Below are 20,674 nucleotides of genomic sequence, written 5' to 3'. Positions count from 1 at the left end.
ATGTTTTTATTAAAGAGTTTTTTTGGGTGGTGGAGTCTTGGTTAATACAATAAAACAACTAAGACAATAGTCTATAGCTGCTTTCATATCAAAACAGCTGAGTTGGGTAGTTGCAGCAGAGACTGTATGACTCACAGGGCCTGATATATTTGCTCTCTGACCATTTACAGGCAGAGTTTGCAAACCCCTGCTCTAGGATTAAAGTTACTGAGAAGTTATATTATTATACTATAATTATAATATTATATTATCATAGTGTTTAACAAGACATACAGAAGAATATTTTAAATGAATTTGATTTTTCATCCATTTGTATGTTTTATAACTTTTAGCCTATGAAAAAGGCATTGTTACTTTTTTATTGTATAATAGATTTCTTACCAGGAAAAAACCCCTCATTTTCAAAAAAGTCACACTCTTAATTGAGAGACTATACTGTGCATTTTCTCCCTCAATTATATACTATCATGCATTGTTTTTGACTTGTTTCCAAAGCATCTCTTACAGTGGTTAGCATCAAGAGGAGTGTGCATTGAAAGCTTTTAATGATTGGTGAAAAACATTTTCAAGTTGTATCATTTGAGGCATTCATTTTGTAGTTGTAAAATATTGTTAAAATAAACTAAAGGATGATTTCAAAATATTAAATTGAATCTGTATGGATTGGATTGGTAAATTTCATGCATTGCTCACAAAAGTGAAATAGTTCAAATTTGTTGCTCAAAACATGCCCCCTTTTTGTTATATGAAGTATAAAATTAAATACTACAGTCGATTATTTTCAATTTTTCATCATTCTACTTACAATGTTACTTTTATTCCACTATTTCCATGTACTATTAAAGAAATATAGTTTAGGCATCAATATAACTAACTTACGGAATTTAAATAATCAAATTACACGGCCCATGTATTAGGAGATGCAGGTTACAGTTTCACAGGTATTCTAGGCCATGCTACTAATGAAGCAATTTGCTCTATGTCCAGTCCCATTTCACTTGTTGTCATCAACAATTAAAGAATGCCGTGGAAAGGGTCACTCTGGATTAGCACTCTGTCTTTCCATAGATCCCCTTTTAAAGGAGACAGATTCTCTTCAACGTTGTGGGTAATGCCACAGATGAAAGAAATTCAACACAAGTACTTCCTAAATGTTTTCATTAGGCAGTTATCATGGAAAAAGACAAATGTAATTATCCTCAACTGAAACAGTCTATTTATATACTGAAAAACTGAGTTAACATAGTATTAGACAGACCTCTAAAGGTAACCTCTAGAGAGGAAGAAAGCAAATGAAGCAAACAAACAGAAAACAACAATAAAACACAAGCAGACCTGAGAGAGTTTAATAGTACTTCAGGAAAGGACTGTGGTGTATCTACTCACATTTTTTCCTCATAGCTCCTACTTGAGGAGGAACAATGCATAAACTGTCACTTTGCCAGAAAGTTCTGATGTTCCTGGAGATGAAGGCAACAGCCAAGACCTATTACCTCATGTCTTTTTTTTTTAATAATCCATATCTATTATATATGTATTTCTTACAATAAGGTAAAAAGACAATGAATATGTCACCCCCCTTATAAAACGGGATGTTACCAACAAAATAATGAAGCACTGTCTCATTTTTTAAAAATTTCAAATGAAAGTTCTGTTTAGTCATGCAAATATTTTACCTTCTGCTCTAAAATAAATTTGGTATTATGTATACTCTTTTTATAGTGTCATAATAGAAGACATATATACATATAGCTATTTAAAAATATATACATAATAGAATTACTGGTTAATGAGAAATCTCTCTTTAAAATAATCTGCAGAGTGAAGAAAATACATTTCTTCTTATAGAAAGAGTCATGACTTTATATAACAAATATTGACCATCTAATATGTGTCAGGCATTGCTATTAATTATGACCATTTTATTTTAGTCTGCAGCAATTTAATCAAAGATTGCATCTACTCCAAAATGATTTTTTTAAACGTGGAAAATAGTTAGATTTTTTAGTTTGACATTCCTTTTCAATCTTGAAAACACCTTTTGGAGGAATCAAATGCAATTTGTTTATACAAGTTTTTGAATCAAAGGACTTGATTTGTTTTGGAAATGTCTCATAAATCTTTGGGCCATAGTTACAGCCTAAGGAAGCAATGACAATATTGAATCTGCTAACTGGTAGGTGAGACAGTTTGCAGGGAGATTCTTAGAACTGTAAGAACAGATTCACTGGAATAGAGTCTCAAGCAATAAGGCATGACAGAAGAGACAAATAGAGGTTTAGAGATAATATTTATTAAATACTTGCTAGGTATCAAACACTGGGCTAAGCCCTTCACATTAATTATCTCATTTAATATTTAGAAGACTCTATAAGTTACAAGGGAGGAATGAGGCTCAAAGGTTTTTTAGACCTAGGAACTGAATCTCAACTCCACAACTCATGTTTTTAACCAAAAATCAAATATGACAAGAGACTAGAGCAAACCGACTTGCTTTTTTGGAGCAAACATTTGCAACTGACCTCCAATTTAAGAGGCAGTTTTGCCAGCAATTTCATGTTATTTGGATGGCGGATGCAGCCACTAATCAAAGGGCATGTATTTGCAACCTCAGGAAAAAGTGAGTATCACCTTTGGTTTTTACCAGTAGGTGCACACATAAAAGTAAGCATAAGCAGGTACAATTTTGAAAATTATGAGCATATATATGGCAAATATCCTTCATTCCTATATCTCCCTGACTTAAATTCAAAAGAATGATTCTTCAGTTCACTTTATAAAGCTTTAGCCACCAGAAATCTCTCTAATATACCCTCCAAATAGAAATATTTCTACGTTTAAATCATTTTGAGATGTGTGTTATAAGTGAAAATAGACTCGGTATATTATTAAGACTGAAAATATCTCAAAGACATTAATGTATTTCTATTGGGATAAAAATTGAGGTATTTAATAACTACATTTCAGGGTCTGGCCAACCAGAATAAATGCTGGCTGTAAAAATATTTGAATGCATAAATTGGAAAGATCGCAAAAGATTAGAGATATGTGGGAGCAAATCATTTATGCTTAAATGTATTTTCTTTTTAATATTTTCATGGAATACATGACAATAGCTGAAATAGTGAAATAGTTACACATCTTGTAACAGCAACAACATAAAAAACTAATCTTGGAGTCCAGCTTCATATAAGCAACAATATTATACCATTTTAACAAATTTCCACTGGAATATATCTTCGTATTTGTAATTAAAACCATTTTTTCCCTTTTTACTGTTTTTGATATTTACCACTGACTTCCAACACTAAAAGATAAGAATTTTCCTCTCTTCTTTCTGCACACTGTAATGAAATATACACACACACATACCCCATTCCCCCTTCCCTTGATCTTCTTGAAATAGTCATAACTTTCAGATAATTAAACTCTGTGTTTATATTATTATGACAATGTAAATAATTTTTTATAATCATTAAATTAAACTGATGTTTTACATTGTATGTCACTGCTTTCAAAACAATTTACACTCTCTAGAGTGAAGAAAAAACCTAATGGACAATATGCTTAATTATTCATTCCCTAAAATATATATCAACTTTCAATACCTTGAAATATATTAGCTTTCCTTTTTTCTTTTTTCTTTTTTTGTCTTGGAATTCTCCATCCAATTCTAAACCTGTCTGTTCACTGTCAAGGCCTGCCACATGACTGATAATTTAGGGTACCTCTTCACTATTTTCTGATAATTCCCTTTAACTTTCTCTTAAATTGGTTATTATATTTCTGAATTCTACACTCTCTCATTTGCTCTCTTATTTTCATAGACTACATCATGCAGCCATTTTTTGAAAAATGGTACATGGAAGATAGGTATTTTGAGACTTTTAAAGCCTGGACATATTTTTATTATTCAGAAATCTTCCTTGGAGATAATATTTTATTCACAATTTAAAGACACTGATCTGCTGACTTTTTCCATTATTATTGAAAGTTCAAAAACTCTAATTTCTGATCCTTTAAATGCAACATATTTGTTTCTTTGGAAGCTTTAAAAATATCTTTTTCCTTAGGGTTCTAAAATTTCATGAAGATAATGCCTTGTAGTCATTTTTTTTAGGCGGTACGAGGGATTCAACCTGAGACCTCATGCATGTGAAGCAGGTGCTCAACCACTGAGCTACACCTGCTCCCTGTAGTCGCTTTTTATTTATTTGTTGAACACCATAGCATTTGCATATGGAAATGCATATCTTTCAGTGGGACATTTTAAATAAATTTTTATTAAAGCATTCTTTATTTTCTCTTCTTGTCTGGAACTCAGTTATCAGTATACAAGATAGCATTTTTTTTTCCTCTCAACATCACCTTGTTATAGTATCGAATTTTTATATTAGGGATGCCATATAGTTTTTTACATTTGGAACAGAACAATTAGGGAGTTTTGAAGTCTTCTATGGTTCCCCTTCACATTTTCTATTTCCTCTCAATTTCTTTATTTCTTTCTTTTTGTTTACATGTTTATCTGTCTTTCTGGCTAAAGGTTTTCCTCAAATTTCTAGTAGGAATTATCTGTGCACTTTTATTTAAGGTTAATCACTAAATATCTGATTGGAATTCTGGACATAAGTGTGTGATATCTTCATTTCTAAATAACCAGACTGTGCCAATTTCTGAGGGTCTCTCACTATTGGTGGGAGCAAGAGCTTCTGTTACAAAGAAAGGGGGAGGCAAGGCGGAGGGGGATGTGGCTAGAACTACTATCAGTAAAAATTAATAGTGTCACTCACTAGAATATCACAGTTCAGCATGTAGATTTTCAATTAATTTCACTTGTTTCATTACATATTTCATGCGTTTGCCATTAGTTATGCATGATATCCTTCTGTTTGCTTGCTTATTTGTTTCTTAGTTGGATGGTTTGATTTTATATCTCCAATTTTCTGCCTTAAAGTGGAGAGTAGTTGCATGGCTCAGAAGTCTGGGAAAGTAATATATAGGCCCCTTCCTTCCTTCCTCCCTCCCTCCCTTCCTCCTTTCCTTCTTTCCGTCCTTCCTCCATCCCCCCCCCTCCTTTTATCTTTTCTTTCTTTCTCTCTTTCTTTCATCTTTCTTTCTTTCCACATTTTCAAATGACTCTGGTCTTTTAAGCTCTACGTGAAACTCCAATTAAGAGAATTGGAGTGCCTCCAATTCTTCAGTCATCTGAGATCCCCTGGTTTACTGGTGGATTTTCATCAGAAATTTCTGACCAACATTTGTGCAAAGCTTAGGTATAGCTTTCCTTAGTTTACTAAGTCAGTTATTATCTATTTGCTTTGCTTTGTCTAGAATTTTGTAGCTGTTTTTTTCTTTTCTAGTCTGTTTGTCCTTATAAATATGTGCTTTAAAAAAAATTCCTTTGGTCTATTTTTAGAGAATTTTTAATACCTGACTATTGTTAAGTTGCCAATCTTCATAGCAGGTAGAGATAATGGCATGCAACAATGTGCCAAATAGATTCTTCTCTGGCCTCTTCATCCTGAAGTCAGGAAAAGGAGAGTAGAGAGATTGGGATGTCAGGAAGATATATTCATTTCTGCACAACAAATATTTTGACTGTAAACATTTAGCTTTTCATATTAGTGTGTTTATGTAATATTGTAGCAAAATTATGTAAAAATGAGAATGGTAAGTGAGCTGGGATGTTGATCCAAATAGAGTGCAGAACCAAAGATTTTGTCTAACAATTCTGAATCCATCAAACAGCTCGTCTGCTATTGTGGTGGGCCAGGTCATGGAGGAGAAGGCACTGAACATGGGAAGAGCCTCACAGGAGTTTTTAAGAGGAAATATGGCTACTGGAGTTGGAGATAATTGGTGGAGATCAAGGAAGAAGACATGAAGTTTTGCTGGGAGCATAGATTTCTTATCGGACATTGTTCTAAGAAAGGCTGAGATATGGAATCAGGAGATCAAGTAATAGCTAAAGGTAAATTCATATGTATAAGCTGCTGATTTAAATATGCAAGGAAGCAAATGTCAGGAACACAGGCATTTGAAAATCAGATATGAGGGAAAGACTCTCATTCCCAATAAGTATAAAATAATAAGGCACATTCTAATAGTGAATAAACCTGGGTTCTTGCATTTAGGCTAGGAGAGATAGGGACAATCAGTTCAGGGGTCCTGTCACTAGGGATGGAATATAAGAATTAGACTTGATGTGCTAGCCAAAGGGGTGCTGATACAAAGTACCAGAAATCCGCTGGCTTTTATAAAGAGTATTTATTTGGGATAAATGCTTACAGTTACAAGGCCCTAAAGAGTCCAACTCAAGATACCATAAGAGGTATTTTCTCACCAAAATCTGTTGCCATGTGTTGAAGGAAGATGGCAGGTGATGTGTCTGTGACGGCTCAGCCTTCCTCTCTCTCTCAGCTACAGGCTGGCATAAGATGTGTTTCTTTCTTGGCTTTCTCAGTTCTGTAAGCTATCAGGTGAATGGCTCATCTCTCTTCCTTGGGCCACAGGATCAAAGTTCTCCCCTCTGCTGTATATACGGAGCTCTCTCTCCCTTCTCCTGTGTATCTTCTATGTGTCTTCTTGAGTGAGTGCCTATTTATATCAGCCAACCTAGGGGCCAGTGACTCAACCCTGAGTCACACTCTACGATTTAATTTAATCTTTATTTAATCAAGTAATCTTTGATTTAATACAATCAAAGGGTATCACACCCAGAGGAACAGACCAGTTTACAAACACAATCATTATCTTTTTTGGAAGTCATAAATATTATCAAACTGCTACACTTGAGAAAGAAAACAAGATAAATAACCTTTGACTAGAAAGAAAACAAGATAAATAACCTTTGAATATGCATTCACTTAGTGACCAGTTGTAAGATTTAATTTGGTTCCTAACCATCAGACTATTGCCCTGAGCTGCCTAATAACAGGGTTGATCCTGGGTTTTAAGCAGCTTAGTGTTTACATATAGGTTTTATGTGGACTTCATGATAGAAATTATAGGAAAATGGATGGTTAGATCAAGGAAATTAAAAATGTTTATGTACCTTGAAACACTCCTCACGATTATCTGCAATGTGTCTCTTCAATGATTATTATCTAAAGCCTTGTGAAAAATGGAGCATATACTTGCATTTTTAATTACATTGTTTTTTGTCCACTTTATAAAGGTAAGGCTGTCATATAGGACAACTCCAATAACCCAAAAATGCCCCTATATTACACCTATGCTTTTATCTTTAAACTGTTTTTAATTGCTGCTCTTCATCTCCATTTCCATAGGTACTTTTCTTAGTATAGACTCATCATCTTATGTACTTCAAATGACTTCTGTTGTATCTCACTATCTCTAATTTGTCCTCACACTGGTATGAGAGCTATCTGTCTGAAAGCTAAATATAGTTATGATGTTATTCCAATTCTAAAGCTATTTCAGTGGCTTACTGCACAATAAATCTAAATTCCACAGCATGTCATACAGGATATTTCATAATCTGTTCCATATATACCTTTCTGAAATTTCCCAACAAACTCTGGCCCTATAAAAATCTTTGAAGCTCCATGAATATTCCTTGCTCTTTCAAACCTTCAAGACTTTTCATTTTCTAATCTTCCCTCCTCCCATTTTTTGCTTTTCACATTACTTGTCCATCTCAAAAAAGCAGAAAGCATACTTTCCTTCCGTTGAACAGAGTCTGGGAGTGAGGAAGAGAAGGTGGCCTTTGTAATCAATACATTCTAGTGAAAAGAAACATTTATTTTGTTGTTAACCTTGTTTCTGTTTTCATTTGTGTTAGTCTTTTTGTCAGCAGAAACTCAGAAAGGGAAAGATGGTTCCAACATCTGGGAATCCCTTTAAACATTTTAACCCGATTCTTCCACTTACAACTATATAATTTTTCATCATGCCAGTTTAAAATAAATTCTTGGCTAAAATATAGCACATGTCAAACCTAGAACAAAATGTCCCAGGCTCTAAGTGCCCCATACCCTAGCCAAATAGATGGAATGTGAACTTGGGTGAAATAAAAATGACTGCAATGAATAAGCCAAAGTAAAAATAGTGACATAAAGTATACTGAGTTAGTTAGTAATAAATGGGGAAAAAAGAGAGTACATTGAAGCAGAAGTGTGAGAGATGAGTACTGACAGATTGTTATGTAAATTATGACCTTCAAATTGATGTACATTTTAAGATAGGAATAATATATTCTGTATTTTATGTTATATATAAAGAAAGCAGCTTAGACACATTCAACAGGGTTTTCAGATTACTTGGATTGCAAAAATTCATGATTAATTTCAATGACATTTCTGACTTTATTTTGTCTGTGTAGACATAACTTAGGTATGGGGAAGAATGGAAATACAATGGTCCCTGCATCACTAATTACCATGGCTGAAAGAAGTGGGGATCCCTGAGAGCCAGTTGAGAAGAGAAAGAGAAAGCAGGCTGGTTTTTCTAGGAATGGTGGGATTTCCACCTCATTTGCTTTTCATGAGCATCCTTGGTAAAGAAGGCCCATTTAACTCACCAAACTCTGAAATGACCTCATCACATATATTTTCTGGTAGGTTGCTCCTAAAGGGATACAAGATGCAGGGCAGCTCATCCAGAGTAAGACTTCCTAGATCATTTTATTTGAAAGGAAGTTTCATTGTTGACATCTTTCACTGGACTTTTGGCTATTTTGAAAGGAAATATTTTAAAATAGAATTTTAATAATGTTTATTAAAGTTCTTATCCATGCCTGTACATGCACACCATTTTTCTCCCTAGTAAAATATTCATTCTTGAAGAATTTGTATAATGGCATTGATGTAGGCTATGGGTGGGAGGCTCTTTGTCTCTTCAGAGATAACCTAAGCTGTTTGACTTGTGGGTGTGGAACGGTAAGAAGCTACAGTCCTGCCCTTAGTGACAATGGCAACGACTCCAGTCCCAGGAAACAGTTTAACAATGCAAGGTCTATAAACTTTAAGTATTTAGGGGAAATGCAAACAAAATATGCTAAAAGCTTATCTAGAATGTCTGGAGTCCACGCTAAAAGCTTACCTAAGATGTGGAAGATATATATGCTAATTGAAGCCTCTTGAGAACTGAAACAAAGGGACCATTTGGCCTTTCCTCTCTGTATAAAAGAAATTTGAAAACCTTGTTGGGGGCTGGGGATTGAAATAGAAAGCTCCCGAGTCCAACCGGCCGTCAATAAACTATTTTTCCTTCTCAAAATCATTCCTGAGTCCTGGCCTTTCTATACGCAAATAATTGAACCTCTCTCAAATTCTACAACAGTATAATTTGTGCATTGTATGCTACCAAATAAACATATGAATAAAATAGAAATAATATAGTGATTAAAAAGCTGGTGGTAACTATAGCACATATCTGAGTATCTTGCTAGCTCCATCACTTGGGGAACATTATATTATGTAAACTTTTAAACTCTTATACATAATAGAGCATTTCTGTTGTTACATGCAATAAAAGTTGAATCCAGTTAACTTAAGGAAAATGAAAATTTATTTCCTGGATGTGAAGAATCCCTCAGGAAGGAAGAGAAAGCTGAAGACTAGGGATTGTGACAAGCAGGACCTAAGCAGCTCCAAAATCTTCTTGGTCGCAAACATTTCATCTGGGTACTGTCTTGAATCAATGAACTCCAACTGAGTCTTTTAAGGAGAAAATCTGAAACTATCCCTAAATCAAAGGTTATGCCTTAGGTATGTTGGGGCAATGAGAGGGACTGTCTGAGGATAGGAGCCCCCAGGTACCTTCTTCCTTCTACGGAGTGTAGTAAGCTCCCAAATTTACCTTCTTCCAAAGGCTGTGGTTAGGCAGGAAGAATGGAAAGCTAGAAAGCTAGATAGAGAATAATGGAATATTTTAGTTCCCTCCAGAATAGGCAAATAGGATCAACAACAGGGGTGTAAAGAGGAAACTTTTTTGTGTAAGAAATAGATCATCTCCCTGGCTTAATTAAGGATAGAGCCCGATCATCATGTAGTGGATGTTCTTGGTGCCTTGCCCAGGTCCACTGACTTTGCCAGCACAGCCAGCCTTCAGTTGCAAGAGTTAACTGCCATCAGTTTCCAGCTGCCCCCTCTTCTCCAGAGAATTGCTCTCAACTCATTAGGACCAACTGTTCAGGAGATTATGGCCAGCCCTGCTTCCCACTCCACTCCCACTTGCCTCTCCCCTGGAATGACTTGCAACCAATGATTGTCTATTTCAAGTTAAAAAGTCCAATTCCCTTTCCTCAAGACAGAAACTTCACTCCAGTATCATTCATCTCATGGGAATGAGTCACCAAGAAGTAGCCTAGGTTCTTGCACCTATTGAGAAGAACTTTTGAAAGTCATATATAACAATTAGAGAATCTTTGTGAGGATTTGGGAAATCAAACTAAGGAATTGTTAAAAGTGTAAATAAGTTTGAAAGAGGGATATACAGAAGACTAAGTAAAATACCCAGATAGTTACTGGATGAGTTTTAAGATTGCCCATTTCTTGTAGTTAGGGATGCAATTATGTCCTGTTCCCTGAGAGAACATGTCTGGGACATTTATGATATTAGGCCTTCATGGGATGGGAGGACATAAGGAAGGTAAAAGGAAACATATTAAAGAGGAAACTGTCCTCTATATAGTACACTTGCCAAAAGTGTTTAATTTGTATCTAACCATGAAGGGGCTAATAAATAAAAATATGTATCTGTTTTAGTTAGCCAAAGGTTGCCAAGGCAACATAGCAGAAATGGATTGGCTTTTACAGTGGGGATTTATTGACTTACAAGCTTACAGTTCTGAGGTTAAGAAAAATGTCCAAGTCAAGGCATCAGGCTAAGCTTTCTCCCTAAAGACACAGCTGCAGGTGATAAGGCACATGGCGGCATCTCTTGCTGCCTTCTCGTCCAGGTTTCATGCTTTCAGTTTCTGATTGCTCCTTCTGTGGCCTTCTCTCTCCCAGGTTCCTTTGATTTTTGCTTCTTGCTTTTGTAGCTTTCTCTCTCAGCTTCTGTGAGTTCCTCTCTGAGCTCTTACATCTTTTCTCTCTGAATTAATCCCATTTATAAAGGACCAGAATCAAGACCCACCCTAGGTCATGCCTCAAGGAAGTAATTTCATCAAAGACCCTTAAATGAAGCAAGCTAATCAAAAGTTCCCACTTATAAAAGGGTCATATGCAAAGGAATGGATTAGGTCTAAGGACATTATCTTTTCTGGGATTCACAAAATCCTCGAACTACCACAGTATAAATTTTGTAAAAGAAAAAGTGTTAGAAAAACCTTCTAGCTAAAAGAAACTAAAGAGAAGTGTCAATTAAATGTAAGCCATGATCCTTGATAGGATCTTGGATTAAGCGAAAACAACAACAACAACAACACAACAACAATAACAAAAACAACTCTGAAGACAATATTGGGGCAACTGAAGTACATTGAATATGGTCTATACATTAAACAATGGTATAAAATAAATGTTATATGTACTTAGAATGACTACTGTAAAATGGGTATTCAGGAGAAGGTCCTTATTCCTAGGAGACAGATATTGAAGTAATTTGTTGTGAAGTATCGTGATGTCTGCTAATAATACTCAAAATTTGTCAACAAAATCAACAAAAATTTACATATAGAAAGAAATAAAGCAATGTAGAAAACTACATTTGTTGAATCTAGGAAACAATATATGGGTATTCACTGTATTATTTGTGCAACATTTTATAGGTTTCAAATTTACCAATACTAAACATTGGGAGAGAATCCATTGATCAATTTGAAAAAAGTAAATTTCTTGTCCTTTTATAGCATTAAAAAAAGAAAGCATTCAGAAAAGCAAAAGATTGAGTTCAGTCCTCAGTAAGATGTGGTGAGAGAATAACTTCAGGATGTAGTTTTCCCATTCAGAAGAGAATGGTGGAAAAGATAGGGGTAAACAATGAATGCTTTGAAAGTTTTAGAATGTCCTGATTTTATACTTTTCACCATTAGAGCTCCCCTAAGAATAAGTTAGCAAAAGAAATACCTGGGCCAGAAAACAAAGCTAATAATAAAGTCAGGTACTTAAGGCCAACAAATGGCGGTAGCCTTATGAGAGGTATGGAAGGAAAAGAGCAAATGAAAAGGCATGGAGGCAACTCATGTTTTCTTAAAGGACTAGGAAAAATGAGAAGCAGATAGAAATAGATCCCAGTTCAGTAGAAAATGATGTATAGAGATACAGCTCTTTACACACTTCAATCTAGTTTATTGGTCCTCAGTGTTAGAGTTTCCAGAAAAAAATTGAGAACAGCTTCAGTTTTTCAGCCAATAAGACTTGTTCTTCAGTTACGTGAATGTGAGTTTGGGAGAAGCAGGTATCACATTCTATGAGGCAGTGGTTGGTAGATGCTATATCACAGGAGCAAAATGCCATCATACAGGAGGAAGTGGCAGCTTTGTCACTACATACTTCTGACTGAGACTGAGCAAGATAAGTAATTTAGAACTGATGATACTTTTAATTTCTTTGTAATTTATAGGTGCAATTTTACAATTTCTTTGGAGTTTAACTTTAAGGGCAAGATGGATTAATTTGAGGGGCTACATAATTTCTCCTTTAGACTTTGCTAACAGAAGAACTTTAAAAAAAAAAATTGGACACACCTCCATGTTGATATCCCTTGATATTTTATGCTCTCTAGCAATTAATTTTGCCTAAGCACATGAAATACATTGAATGGACTGGGAATAATTTCAAACAGAAATCAGAATAAAGAGTAAGTTACAGCATTGGAGTTAGTTAATATACTGCTCTGACCAATTTCAGGGCTTCATGGGCAAATGGTAATAGGGCACTACTGGTCCATAACATACTCAAATGAGAAGATGTTTGACTTGGATAAGCTGCCTCTTGCTGTTAGGTCATCAGTCTCCTGTCCTGAGCACACAAAGCTGGATAAGCATACTCATACAGTTGGTGTCAGTGGGTTAAGGGAATTAAAAGCTTTTGAAAAACCCAGCCAAATTTTCCTTCTCTACCCCTCACTTGACCTCACATGAGGAAGAAAGGCATTTATTTATCCAATTGGCAAGTTTGGGAAAACAAACTCATCTATATTCCTTCTTATTGTTATTTTTGAAACAGTAGCATCTGTTTAAACTAAACGCCCTCCACTCTATTTTGCAGAAAACAGTAAATAGCAAAGATTCCCAAACTTCCCTCAGGAATTTCCTTGCATTTCCATATGTTTTGATTTTATTCTTGCCTGAAGTTTACAAACTTTCATCAAATGATCTCTGGTGCTGGGAAAATAGCTGAATGGAAGTGGATAAGATAAAGACACAAGCCTTTAGAGTCAGCATGGTAAGGAAAATTCATGAGAAGGACTTTTCAGTAACTTTTTTTTCAAAATTAAAATTTTGATGCTCTCGTATCATATAGATAATAGATTTTATTCTCTCTGGAGTGAGAAAAGAGAAGTAATGGAAAAAACAACAGGGTTCAAATTAATAGGAGATGACAACTTGACCAAATAGGAGGTGGCAGCCCTGCTGGCACCATGGCTCAGTGGCTGTGACAAGCAATTAGCGATTAGAGCAGACCAGATGTAATGGGAGGCAGCAGCAATTCACTAGTGCTTCCTGGCTCCTCTGCCAGCTTATATCACTCTTATTGTTTGTAAAGACAAATGAACACTAATGAATGCCTTTTTAAATACAGAGTGGGTAGGAAGAGGCAGAGGGGAATGAGAGAGAAGGAGAGAGAGAGAAATGTTCATGAGAACAGAAATATGAACAACAGTTCTAAAGAAAAATGAGAAGCAAAGTCCCCCCAATACACAATATAATTATGAAGATCACTGAACTATTTAACAGCATGTTTTAATTTTTTACATGACATCATAAACTTTGAAGGAATATGCTTTATCGTGCAATAAAACAATGATTTTTCTCTACACATGCAGCCGTTACGCTTTATTTTCTCTTAAATTTAGCTCTGCGCATTTCTGCCCCAATACAAGTAAATAAAATTAGAAAATATATACTGATAAAAATAAATGTTTATTCAGTAATATATTCATTTAATAAAAAATAATGTTTTTCTCTGTAGGTAACTGAATGGTACATGATAGATATCATTGTAATGTCCTGCTTGAATTTAACCATATATCAAGCTAAATGTTATTTCTGTTATCATTGTAGTCCTAAATGTCTATGATGCAATCAAGACATACTCAATTACACAAAATGCAGATTGAAATTAATAATACAGTTAGTAAGCAGCCCTTCTCCCAAACAATTTACATTTTTACTTCTGCATTCATCAATGCATCACATCTATACACCACATACTCTCCAATGCAAACTTACAGAAACCTCTTTAAATTAAATACTCAATGCTTGAATAATCTTCATGAATTTAACTATTAATATATTAAGTTTGAATTAGAAATGGAAATATATAAGCTGTCAATTAAGAACAGTGGCTGGCATTATTGATATATCACATAATCATATGGGTTACAATATTTTAAAAAATCAGAATGACAGATTCAAGTCTGCCATGTAAAGAATACAGAAGGCAGAATATGTTAAGATGCTAATGTTTTGGAAATATGCATTTAGTACTGATCCAGTAGCACATGCAACCATTTCAAAATTTCCCATGATTATGAAGCAATGTCTCTGAACACTTGCTTATTTAGACACAATATACAGTGAAATAAAAATATATAAATATTTACTAGAATCCATCAATCTGCAAAAATAAAATTTCATGGTAAAGAAACTTTAAATAAACCTACCCAAATTTATTTCTCTAAATGTGTGTTATCAAGAGATTATGAGATTTGAAATTTCTTTCAAAGATAATGTAGGAATCAAACCTTTAAAAATTTATATCTTATTAATTCAAACTCATCAACTTTTTTAACAAACCAATTTTATTGGTACATATTAATAAAGCATAAATCCATCCAAAGTATACAGCCTATTGTATTTGGTATAATCACATAGTTGTGCATTCATCACTTCAATAATTTTCAGAGAATTTCATTATTTCAATAATAGCAATAATAAACAACAAACAAAACTCATCACCTCTCAGTCTCTCTCTGCTTCCCCTGCTGTACATAGCTGCTATTTTGTTTTCTCTAGTACAGGGGTTCCACAGACCCTTTGCCAGTCAGGGAAAAACCATAGACCTTTTACTAAACCCAGACTACATTGTGTATAATTTAATAAATACATCATACCCACACTAACACATCCCCACAAGAATGTTTTTCTGAATTTCAATTCAAGCTCCTGGACCCCTTATTAAGAACCCCTGTTCTAGTATATATGTATATATATTTGGTAAAAACAGTATTATATTTGCAATATTGCCCATATTCATATTTTAATGAGGTTTTACTGTATTATACTGTTTCACAATACATTTTTTAGCTTTCATTCTAGTGATATCCATGACCTTAGACTTACATTTTCAACCACTGTCATATCCATGTAATAGCTCTGCTAGTTACAGACACTATGATGTGCTTTCACCATTTCTGTTCCTTTCCAAAGATTTACAAACAACCATTTGACCAATTCTGCAGATTAATCATCAGCTTTCCATTCTGACCCTCCTTCTATTTTCTGGTAACCTATATTCTAATTATTAATTCCATGAGTTTACACGATATATTTAGTTCATAATAGTGCAATCATACAGTATTTGCCATTTGGTGCCTGGTTTGTTTCACTCAACATAATGTCCTTAAGGGTCATCCATGTTATCATATACTTCATAACCTCATTTCTTTTTACTGCTGCATAATGTTCCATCATGTGTATGCACCACCATTTGTTTATCAATTCATCAGTTGATGGATGCCTGGATTGTTTCCAACTATTGACAATCATGAATTACACCACTATGGACATTGATGTGCAGATGTCTGTAGGTGTCTCTGCTCTAAGTTCTTCTGGGTATATATCTAGTAATGGTATTGCTGGGTTACATGGCAAGTCTATATTCAACCTCCTTAGGAACTGCCAAAAAGTCCCCCACAGTGGCTGTACCATTCTACATTCCCCCAAACAGTGAATAAAGCATTCCTATCTCTTTACAGACTCTCCATCATTTACCAATTTCCAACTTTCTAATAGTGGCCAGTCTAATAGTTATGAAATGATATCTCATTGTAGTTTTGATTTGCTTTTTCCTAATCACTAGTGACGTGGAACATTTTTTCATGTGTTCTTTCATCATTTCTATTTCTTCTTTGAACAATTGTCTTTTCAAGTCTTTTGCCCATTTTTAATCAGGTAGCTTGTCTTTTTATTGTTGCATTGTATGATCTCTTAATACTAATATATCATGGATATTAAAACCTTATTGGATATGTGATTGCCAAATATTTTCTCCCATTGAGTTAGCTGCCTTTTCACCCTTGTGACAAAGTCCTTTGAGGTGCAAAAGTGTTTAATTTTGAGGAAGTTCCATTCATGCACCGAAAATAAATTAATATAATAAACCATATTGATAAACTGAGGAAGGAAAATCACATGATCCTCTTGATTGATACAGAAATGGCATTTAACAAAATACAGCCCATTTCTAGATAAATGCACCCCAAAAAAATAAGAAGGAAGCTTTCTCAATATGCTAAAGTTTATATATGAAAAACCTATAGCTAGCAATGTACTCAATGGTGAAAGACTGAAAGCTTTCCCATTGAGATTAGGAACAAGGCAAGGATGCTCACTGTCACCATTGTTATTCAGTATTCTAGAAGTTCTAGCTAGAGCAATTAGGCTAGATAAAGAAATAAAAGGCATCCCAATAAGGCAGGAAGAAATAAAACTCTCACTATTCACCAATGATATGATCTTATATATAGAAAGTTCTGAAAAATCCACAACAAAACTACTAGAAATATTAGCCGAATTTAGCAAATTGGCAAAATATAAGATAAATATGCAAAAATCAATAGCATTTTTGTATATACTACTGATATGCAACTGAGGAAGAAATCAGAAAAAAGATCCATTTATGATAGTGAGTAAAGGAATCGAATGTTTGGGAATAAACTTAACCAAAGATATAAAGAAATTGTATTCAGAAAACTGCAAAACATTGCTTAAAAAAACCAACGACCACTTAAATAAATGGAAGAACATTCTTTGTTTGTGGATTGGAAGACTAAATACCATTAAGATATAAACTCTACCCAAACTGATTTACAAATTCAATGCAATCCCAATGAAATTTCCAACAGCCTTTTTTGCAGAAATGGAAAAGCCAATTATCAAATTTATTTGGAAGGTAAGGGGTCCTGTATAGCCAAAAATGTCTTAAAAATGAAAAATGAAGTTGGAGGACCCTCGGTCCTTATTTTAAAGCATATTACTTAGCTACATTGGTAAAAAAAAAAGCATGGTACTGACATAAAGACAGACACATTGGCCAAAGGAACCAAACTGAGAACTCAGGAATAGACCCTAAGATCTTCAGTCAAGTGATTTTGACAAGGCTGTCAATACCTCCCAGCTGGGCCAGAATAGTCTATTCAACAAATGGTGCTGGGAGAATTGGATAATGATATCCAAAAGAAAGAAAGAGGACCCCTATCACACTCCTTCTACAAAAATTAATTCAAAATGAATCAAGGACTTAAATTAATATGACAACCATACAACTCCCAGAAGAAAATGTAGGAAAACATCTACAAGATCATGTGGTAGGCTGTAGTTTCTTAAACCTTATACCCAAAGCATGAGCAACAAAAGAAAAATAAATAAATGGGCCCTCCTCAAAATTAAGCACTTTTGTATCTCAAAGAACTTTGTCAAATGGGTGAAAAGGTAGTTGACTCAATGGGAGAAAATATTTGGTAATCACATATCCAATAAGGGTTTAGTATTCATTTCTTTTTTTGAATTATAGCGTTATTTAGGAATTGATCATCCATCACCAAATTAGTTTCCAAATTAATTTTAAACATTTCCAATAGAACAAATTTACTTTCAGAGAATGACTATATAGCATTGTTATATTTAAAAGAATGTGCCACAGGCTTTTAATACAATTGTAAAAGTGAAAATAAAAAATATATATTTTTAAGCATGATAGTAATATTTTTTTTTAATTTATTGATTTTTTATTTTTTTATTTTTTTTATTTTTTTATTGACTTTGTAATAATATTACATTAAAAATATATATGCGAGGTCCCATTCAACCCCACCCCCCCACCCCACCTCTCCCCCCCCCCAGCAACACTCATTCCCATCATCATGACATATCCATTGGATTTGGTAAGTACATCTTTGGGCACCTCTGCACCTCATAGTCAATGGTCCACATCATGGCCCATACTCTCCTCCATTCCATCCAGTAGGCCCTGTGAGGATTTACAATGTCCGGTGATTGCCTCTGAAGCACCATCCAGGGCAGCTCCATGTCCCAAAGACGCCTCCACCTCTCATCTCTTCCTGCCTTTCCCCATACCCATCAGCCACCATGTCCACTTTTCCCAATCCAATGCCACCTCTTCTATGTGGACATTGGATTGGTTGTGTCCATTGCACCTCTATGTCAAGAGGAGGCTCAGATTCCACATGGATGCTGGATGCAATCCTCCCACTTTCAGTTGTAATGATAGTAATATTGATGTATTACACTTTTGAAGGTGTTAACACACATGCAGATGGATATACCTCCCCCCAAAAAAGTTTGAGTTTCTCCAAAGTGCCATGGGTGGCTCTTCTAACACAGGAGATATAAGGTAAAGAATACTTGGCCTCTGTCCACAAAGAGCTCATAGTTCAGTGAAAATAAATGAAACCTAAGCAAAACACTGATAAAATAGAAAAATATTCATGGTACAAGAAAAAGAAAATGGGACCTGATTGAAAATCCAGAAAAATATCACAGAAAATTTCTTGTTCCTATCAATATGATAGACTGAGACATTCGGTGCAACTATTCTTCATAACACATCTAAAAAGGCTAGTAAAATATAAGATAAATCTTCTTAAAAACATTGAAGAGGAGGGGTTATTGATACAAATTATCCAGAAAAATTTAAGCAACATAGGAAACCAGAGGGCTAGTCAGAGCACTACAGCGGCTTTTGTCCTGACAAATTTAGTCACACAGTGAAGAACGTGATCCTCAGTTTTTTAATATTTTGAGTTATAGGATACAGAGGTGCAAGTCTGAAGCCTGTCCCAATGATAGTTCTTTGAAGACTCTTATGACAGAAACTTGCAACAATAATCTGGGAATGCATAAAGCTGCCTCACTAAGATGAGAGTGAAAAAAATGAAATATCCTCAGTTGACTTGAGACTGAATAAAGCAGAAGAAAAATGTAAACAAGCTTAGAGTAAAACTATAACCCAATCCTTTCATAAAGCTCCAAATCACAATACCTGGAAATCCCAAAATAACTTTAGTCATCAATTTGCATAAAGTAATTCTGGACTAGAAGGGTCCAGGTATTCAGGAAAAGCAAATATAAATATTCTCTTGAGAAATTTACCCTCCTATAGATTGTATTATAGGTTTATAGGTTTTAATTAGTTAATGCAAATAAATAATGAAGGATTACTATCTATTCACAGATAAACAAAATAATTACAGGAATTTAAATACTTAACTGTTTAACAAATTAAAAGAAATTATTACAGAAGAAAAACAAAACAAAAAACAAAAAATAATATGGCAGGATTGAAAATGAGCCAATTAAAACATCTGGTAATCAATAATATAATAATCTAAATTAAAAAAAAAAAACTAACAACCACAAACCTCAATCATTGGTTTTGAAAGCAGAATAGATGCAGCTTTTAAAAGAGAGAATTAGTGAACTAGAAGCCTAATTAAAAGACATTATCCATAATGTATCGATAGAAAAAGAGATGGAAAATCTGAAAGAGTGAAATACATGAGCAATAGAAAGAGAAAGTCCAGCAAACATTTGATTTCTAGAAGGAGAAAAGGAGGAAAATAGGAGAAGTAATATTTGAAATGTAAAGGACTAGAAATTTTCCTTACTAATTAAAATAAGAAATGCTTAGATTTAAGAAATGCATTGGGGAAAAAACCAAAGAAATGCATTGAATTCCAAGCAGTATAAAGGAAAAACGCATCTAGATACACATTTAGGAACACTGTGGAAAACCACAGTCAAAGAAAAATATATAACTATATATTTTTATATATATAAAGGTTACTTTCAAATGCACAGCAATTTCACTGAAAGTTGACACATCGAAAATGGAGAATGGGATCAGATGTGACTCAAGCAGTTGAGCACTGGCCTCCCACATAGGAGGTACCAATTTCAGTTTCCAATGCCTCCTAAAGAAGACAAACAACGAGCAAAAACAATGAAGCAAACAGCAAGAAAAACCCCACAAAACACCGAGGAAACAACCAAGCAAACAATGACCAAAAACAACAAACAAAAAATCCACAACAACAAGCAAAACAATTAGCAAACAGATGAGCCAACTTAGGGAAGTGGATGTGGCTCAGTGGTTAAGCCCTGGCCTCCTGCTTATGAGTCCTGGGTTCAATCTCCAGTCCTGGTACCTATACAACAACAACAAATGGCGAACAAGGAGAGTGAAGTGAAGCCTTTATTAATTTGACAGAAAATATAGTATTTCTATAGCTAAATCAATTA

Source organism: Dasypus novemcinctus, chromosome 15, assembly GCF_030445035.2.
Source record: "Dasypus novemcinctus isolate mDasNov1 chromosome 15, mDasNov1.1.hap2, whole genome shotgun sequence".
In the NCBI taxonomy this organism is placed as follows: domain Eukaryota; kingdom Metazoa; phylum Chordata; class Mammalia; order Cingulata; family Dasypodidae; genus Dasypus; species Dasypus novemcinctus.
This window is presented reverse-complemented; position numbering follows the sequence as displayed.